General features: G+C 36.2%; 3 long non-coding RNA genes across 10 annotated transcripts; all 3 read left to right on the top strand.

Moving 5' to 3' along the window:
• Positions 1–6: 6 nt before the first annotated feature.
• On the top strand, positions 7–1237 carry LOC136071250 (uncharacterized). Its single transcript, XR_010632544.1, has 4 exons — positions 7–125; positions 513–706; positions 797–848; positions 1166–1237. It is a non-coding gene; the product is annotated as an uncharacterized LOC136071250 (long non-coding RNA).
• Positions 1238–1788: 551 nt separating this feature from the next.
• LOC136071246 (uncharacterized) lies at positions 1789–7197 on the top strand. Of its 8 annotated transcripts, none has more exons than XR_010632541.1 (10): positions 1789–1973; positions 3069–3462; positions 3555–3917; positions 4003–4116; positions 4767–4919; positions 5816–5923; positions 6017–6076; positions 6173–6250; positions 6461–6582; positions 6743–7197. It is a non-coding gene; the product is annotated as an uncharacterized LOC136071246 (long non-coding RNA). The 8 variants fall into 8 exon arrangements; XR_010632539.1 differs by having other exon boundaries at positions 1794–1973; positions 4003–4055; positions 4767–4930; XR_010632535.1 differs by having other exon boundaries at positions 1796–1973; positions 3592–3917; positions 4767–4930.
• On the top strand, positions 1983–2927 carry LOC136071247 (uncharacterized). Its single transcript, XR_010632542.1, has 2 exons — positions 1983–2595; positions 2676–2927. It is a non-coding gene; the product is annotated as an uncharacterized LOC136071247 (long non-coding RNA).
• Positions 7198–7466: the final 269 nt, after the last annotated feature.

The raw sequence follows: 7466 nt of genomic DNA, 5'->3' as shown, positions 1-7466 counted from the left end.
TCAAAGCCACCTCCTTGTGGGACAGGGGGGCACAAACATGGACACAAGGCTGGGCCCGAGGCATCTGACGAAGAGCATGCAAGACCTCCTCCTCGTTATACGAGACAACCTAAGGTCCAAAAAAGGTAACTCCATTGATACCTTTTGCGAAGTTTATTTGAAAATTTATGAGCAACTAAAAAGCATTCTTTCTTCTGCTGGTTAGTTCATTATATTCTCTGATCAAACATGTTTCCCTTCGATCAAGTGAACTAATATATCTTCAATTAATGTGTTGTGGGTCTGTGGGGAAACACGTCATTGAAACATATCATTTATTCCATTTTGTTCTATGGGACAAAAACTTAGTTCCTTCATGAAATGCAGTTTCAAAATAACCTTTTACGAATTACGAATTGTCATACTTTAAAATAGGTTTAAGTACAAACCACACCACTAAATTTTGAAATCTATAACAAAGGATCTTAAAGTAATGTCGCTCTAACTCATTTTCACTTGTTACTTTCATGAAGATGATGATGCTACGAAAAGGCTGGAAGCAGCAACAAAATAAGCTTTCAGCACAATAAAAGCAGCAACAAAATAAAAGCAGCAACAAATTATCTGTCATATAGTTACTTTCAGCACAATAAAAGCAGCAACAATTCAACTTTTCTAATGCCAATAAGCTTGGAGAGTCCGGATTTGGTTGATTTTGAAGTGGCTGGTAATGATTCTAACTTATTCATGGTTTTCAAGTGGCTGGTAATATGGACACTGATTATGTGTCAATCATGTGTTATTGTGCTTTGCTCAGATTCATGCTTATATGTACACCTCACAGGGAGCCAGGACTGCTTTATACCCTGGTATGTTTGAGTTGTAAAATATAGCTCTAAATATATTTGGAGCCAAAATTTGTTTATATGAAATATGAACTAAAATGAGAATGACAAATAATATTTCCAATTATTTTGAAGAATTTACAAATTTCCTAATGAGCTCTTCTTCTTTTTTTTTTAATTTTGTTTTAAAATTTTTTATGAACTCAACTTGAATATATAAGTGTTATGTCATGCTTCAAATTCTTAATTCAAAATTATAATTATATTATAGAGACCATTTTTTATTTTGTTAAGTAATTGGATTGGTGGGAGGTGTGATGAATAGTGTTTTCAATGAGCAGATTCTTGCCGATAAACTCTCCAAGGTCAACAGCACCCAGCAGTGCATTGAAAGTAAATCCAGTCCTTTTTTATTTGCTCATTTCAATTTCAATTTTTTTTTTTTTAATTTGAATGAACATGTTAAATTCTTTATCTGTAATAAAAATGGTTGCTTTATAGATTTCTGTGTTTGTTTTTTATGTGGTTGGGCTTTTATTTGGGCTAAATTTGGAAATATAGTTGACTCATAAATATTTACAATCTTTGTGGTCAACTGAACAATTTTATCTGTAACATTTGTCATTGGAGGGTAAACTGTGGTTAGATAATTGGAAATTCAGTACTTGAAGAAACATTGATTTGCTTTTTGATACTTCGGACTCTGTGGATTGGATTGGATAGGTGTGTGTTGTGTGGACGTGTGCTAAGTCCCACTCTTTTTTTTTTTTTTCCTTTTTTTTTTTCGGATTGGAGGGGGAGGGGTTGAGTCAACTCTATTAAAAAGCATAAAAGCAAAGTTCAACCCAAGAACGCGGGGTTTCTACAAGAGTAGCCCCTTCTAAGAAAAGGAAAACGGAAGAGAATAAAAAGTCCAAATGAAAAATACAAATAAATTTTTGAGCCGCAAAATATAAACTCTAGGAAGTAACTCAAAGCCGTGAAAGAAGTATGTAGTTGAGTATTTGATTAGATGTTTAGGTGAGTACATATAAGAGTAGGGTTGCCATTAAAGATTTATTTTTGTCTCATATGTGCTTGATGTTTAAACAGATGCACTTGGATAATAAATACGGAGCTTACTTTGATTTTGGAAATCATACAGAAAAGGTATGCTGCTTGCATGTTTCTGTTTCTCTCAATATGATATGATGTTTGTGGTGCACTTTCACAAACTGGTGAGTTACACATGCATGCAGTGGGATTGAAACCGTGACCTCACCATTGTCCTGCATTGTTTCATTTAAAGGTCAATTGAGTAATATATGAGTTCTCAGTCTCCTAGATAGCTTTTCTCATTGTTATACCTTTCTCTCCTTTTGCATAAACATGTTTTCATCTTATTCATTTGGTAAGAATTTAAAAAGGTTCATCAATTACCATCAATCTATCTACTTTGCAGGTAAGTGAAGAAGAATTGATTGAGGGACTTCTCTAGGCTTCTTAGTTCATTAGACATTGAATCTGCAGGCTTGACATGCTAGCATTTGCTATCATCATTGAAACATTAGATATAGATTGACTCTGTTGTGGAATAGGCCCTTGCTCTGCTGAATCACATATATTGTTAGGTGAACATGCCTAGATATTACCAATTTGCTTACAAGATTCACCTGCTTGTATTGAATGTTGGTTTAACCATGCTAGGTTCTCTTGCACCAGAGGTGGAGACCGTGATTCCCTCTGGGCTAGAAAGGGAGAGCCCATATCTCACCCATTCAATCTTTAACACGTATATCCCCCTAAAGAAATTTGATCTCTGCGAAGTTTACATTTCATATCCAACCCTGACTTTTCTGTTCTCTTTATTAGGTATCATACAGAGCACGAGCTGCTTAGATACATTCATAGGTTACAATCAAAGGATCTCTCTCTATGACACAGCATGATTCCATTAGGATCGTGTACTATGAAATTGAATGCAACAAGTGAGATGATGCCAGTAACATGGCCTGGCATGTTTGTGTGTGTGTTGGCTGATTTTTTGATTCTCTAATTTATATTCCCTGGGTTTAAGTAGATAATTTCTGGGTCATTTGATTTTTTGCTCTTTAAATACATATCTACATATTGTTGTAGTGGAAACTTTAGCTTCTATTAATGCATTTCATTTTTCCTGGCATTTCTTTTCAATTTAATTTCACATTAAATCTGAAAAACCTTTGGTCCTTATAGGTGGGACTGACCATCTTCTTTTTGTTATAGGCTCTTGTTGATATGGTGGAAAGTATTGCAGGGGCAATACTACTTGACACCAAGCTTAATCTTAATGAAGTTTGGAGGATATATAAGCCCCTGTTGTCTCCAATTGTGACCCCTGATAAGCTTGAACTGCATCCATTTCGAAAACTGAATGAATTATGTGCATCTCGTGGGTATTTTATAAAAGAAAATTTTATAAAGAAGGGAGATATGGTGCATGCTGAGCTTAGTTTACAACTGAAAGATGTCCTTTTCATTGGAGAGGGATATGAGGGGGGAAAAAAATTGCAAGAGGAGAAGCAGCTTGTCGCTTATTAAAGGAACTTGAGGTTTGCAAGATGTCCTTTTCAATGAACTTGTCGTAATTATCATTTTCTCGCCTTGATCTAGCATAATTGTAAGTATAATGTTTTGCAATATTATTGATTAAAATCCTTAGAAACTAGCAATATTGGAGAGAGATAACACATTGAATGTGATTTATGGCAGGTTATCAGCAACTCGGAAAAGACACCCGCCCTGGCAGCAACCATCAACAATTGGCTAGAAAAGTTAGCAAGAAGTTCATCCCATGGTTTTGTCATATGCGGGCAGGTTTTCAACTACTGCTTCAGCATCAGCAAAAGTCAACCCTAGCTTTAATGATTCTCTGCTTATGAGATTCTTCTTGCTTCCTCATCTCTTCCATTTCTTTATATTTTTCCCTCGGGGTCCGAGGGGAAAATATAAAGAAATGGAAGAGATGTGGACGCAAGGGAATCTCGTAAGCAAAGAATCATTAAAGCTAGGGTTGTCTTGCTGCTGCTGAAGTGGAACTTTAAAACCTACGTCCATATTACATTATTCATTTTGGTATGTGTCAATTGTTTTTGTCCCACTTTACATGGGAACACTTTTTCGGTAACCTTACATTGAACGGTGGCTGTTGATTTTGCAGGCAGAGCAGAAAGGAAGCTCTCTGGGTAGGCCTCTCTGAAGTCACTCATCTGGGTAGGCCTCTCGGAAGCTCTTTGACCAATGTATTAGAGCTGCCGCAAAGCACACGACTTTTGTAATTTCTTGTCCTTATTTTTGTTACTTAAATAGCTTGCTTGTTCAATTGTTAAATGCTTTCTTGTCCTTATTGGGTTTCACTTCGTATGATTTTTGACGTTATGCCTAAGCACATTGACCGTGTACAACCTCCCTTCATTGGGACACAATTATCATGTTATACCATGCTTGAGATGAACGTGCCTACTGTGTCACTGTGTAAAGCCGATTCTAGTTCAATGTTTTCTTCTTGTGAATAATTCATGCATTTGTTTTAAACTGACTTAATTTTACCACTATTAGAGGCTGAGATTTCAGTGTATCCCATCAGCAACATGTTCTTTGGGTTAGTATACTTGCCTCAAAATTTTATCTCCATCCTCTGATTTTGAATATAAAGAATATTTGCATAGTTTTCCTAAGAAAGTTCATGCTAATATATTGTGTAGTTGTGAATTATGATGATGAATGGGTTTGTAGATGCTTTGCATAATTTGTGTTTCCGCTTGTCACTGCACATTGTGGAGTAGGTTTGTGGCTGCTGAATATTTATTCGTCAGCCATGTAGAATTACACAGCTGTCTTGCTTCAGAAGTTGTTAATGGTTTATTAATTCTGCATCATTGTAATCCATGGCCTTTAAACAAGTTCTGGTCTGCATTTTTGCAGGGACTGGGCCGGCTGGAATGAGACAGAGGGACTTGATTAAATGGTATGTGTGTCAGCAGAATGAGGAAAATAACTACTGGGCTGGCTGCTGCTGCAATAGGTGAATCATTTTTGTGAGCGACATTCCCAATCAACAACGAAGTCACTCTGTTGGTGAGGATGACGTGAGTTCCTTCTCTCTCTCTCTCTCTCTCTCTCTCTCTCTCTCTCTCTCTCTCTATATATATATATATATAGTTGTGTAAATGCACAAATTTTTGCTTGCGTGTTCATTCTTCTCGTCCTTCCATTCTGAACTAGTCAAATATTTTCTGCAATCCAATGTGAATAATGTTTGTTTCTATGTAAAAAGCAGCCGAATATGACCCTATTTTTTTTATCTTCGAAATTTGCCAAGTTTTCTTAAGGTTTGGAACAAGTTTTACTGTAACAATTCAAGTTTATGTTAATAATTCCTTGTTTGCTCAAAGTAGGGTTCTTTGCTCAAATCTTCCAGTGCTTCTTACTATTCAGAACAACTTTGGGTTCTTCAACATTTAGCCCCTATAATTTAATTCTGGCTATTAATTTTTTATTTTTTTACCTCCTCCTCATTTAGATTGCATTATTACAATTTATTACTCAGGATTGACCTAGGTTCAGCTGTTGAACTTCTTGGCTAATTTGGTTGTGGTTGCTGTTGTTTACTCATTGAAATTGCATTACTGTGTCTGACAAGTCAAGGTTAGCCTAGGTTCAGGTGTTGAACTTCATTGCTAAGAACGAGTTGCTTATGGTACATGGAATTTAGGCAAAATCCAGTCGTAAAGCAAAAGGTCTTTTATTTTTGTAAATGGCTAAATGCGCAATCAAGTAGAACATAAATTCTCAATGAAAACAGCTAAGTAATGTTCAGTTGCTAATTGTATATGTTCTTTGGGTTGTTTCTGGCCTTTGGTGTTTGAACTTTATCTCTCCTGAGTCCCATTGCATCATTTTGTTATTAGAAACTGCTACCTGTGTGTCATATCACTATGGCAAATAATTTTTGTGATTGTGGCTTTCCATAGGGAAGTTCATGAAGAAGTAAATCAAGCAAGAGAAAAGGCTTCTGAGCTGAAATTGGCTGGGCTTGCTGCTGTGGGTCGTGGCTAAATATGGTGCGTTCCCATTGAGAGGTAAAGCTGTGTTTAACGGCCATGGCATATCAATATAAAATGAAGGAAAGCTGTGTTTTTTGATTTGTGGTCTATTTGTGCTTCTGATATCAGGTGATAAATGACTTGCTTGATCCAACAGGTCAGAATTTGCGAGTTAGAGAAGATGCACAGGTCTCTCTCTTTTCCTTTCTTAACAATTTCTTACTTCTTATTCATGACTGTCTGATTTCATATTTTCTGGTCTCATTTGAGTGTTATCTTATCAAGGAACCTATGTCGAGGGTATAAAAGAGGAAGTGGTTTTGTCTCCTGGACATGCACTTCCCTTCATGGCTGCTGGGAAAGGTACTTTTACCTCTTCCTGTTGCTATGTTCATTGCTTTTTGTTTTATTTTTTTTTTGAAACAATCTTTTGTATTACATCGGTGATCTTCTCTCAACTCGTATGATAAAAGCTGTTATTTATTTTTGTTTTTTCAAGAAGATAGAATGTTATTTTTAAGTACATGGTTGACTCATTGGTTCTCTCTCTCTCTCTCTCTCTCTCACACACAGAATTTGATTGATCTTGCCGGATCTGAGAGCTCAAAAACTGAAATGACTGGACTACGAAGAAAGGAAGGATCTTACATAAACATTGATGACTCAGTTCACCCTGCCTCCTGCCATGAATATTGGTAAGCAACTCTCACAATATGCAGTCTCTAATAACAGGCTTACAGAATCTTCATATGCTATCATTTCTTTCTTCTTTTTTAGGCTAAATGTATTATCATTTGCTATCATTTCTTTTTGAACATTAAACATGCTACAAAATTGAATTAAATAATTTTGTAGGAACCATGACCCAACTGTTTGAGGTGGCTGAAGAAGAGTGTTCGGTTCTATTTCTATGGACATACTTGGTTGCGGCTCTTGCACTCACAGTTTGGTCAACAATGTACATGTGGATTTTGTCTTGAGTGTGCCTTGAACTCAGGTTGAACATCTCTGAAAACAGCAAACTATAATGAGATAGACTCGCTATATGGAGTAAAAACTAGAAGCCATTACAAAATATTCCATTAATTACATTTTTTTTTTCTGCTGCAAATGAAGTCAGCTGTTGATGTAAGTTATTGTCATTGGAAATGTTTTTGGTAGATTTTAGTTATAAACTGAGAGTTGTTGTATGTATTTCATGTACTCGCGTGTAATAAGGTAATGCACAACAGATGTAGAGGATTCGAGCCTGGATGTAGGCCATCTGTATGAAATATTCTATGGTTCAGTCTATTCGGTCTGTTTCAGTCTATTCGGTCCATTTCATCAATTTCGGTCTACTTATTTCCACTTTGGTTCATTTTGATTTATCCAATCCATTTCGGTCCATTTAGATCTTTCTGGTCGAATTTGGTCCATTCGGTCTGTTTCAGTCTATTCGGTCTGTTTCAGTCTATTCGGTCCATTTGATCCATTTCGGTCTACTTATTTCCACTTTGGTTCATTTTCATTTATCCAATCCATTTCGGTCCATTTAGATCTTTCTGGTCCAATTTGGTCCATTCGGTCTGTTTCAGTC

This window comes from Quercus suber, unplaced genomic scaffold (assembly GCF_002906115.3).
Source record: "Quercus suber isolate HL8 unplaced genomic scaffold, Cork oak 2.0 scaffold_296, whole genome shotgun sequence".
NCBI lineage: Eukaryota > Viridiplantae > Streptophyta > Magnoliopsida > Fagales > Fagaceae > Quercus > Quercus suber.
The sequence above is the reverse complement of the archived record's forward strand: the minus strand, read 5'-3'. Positions and strand labels throughout refer to the sequence as shown.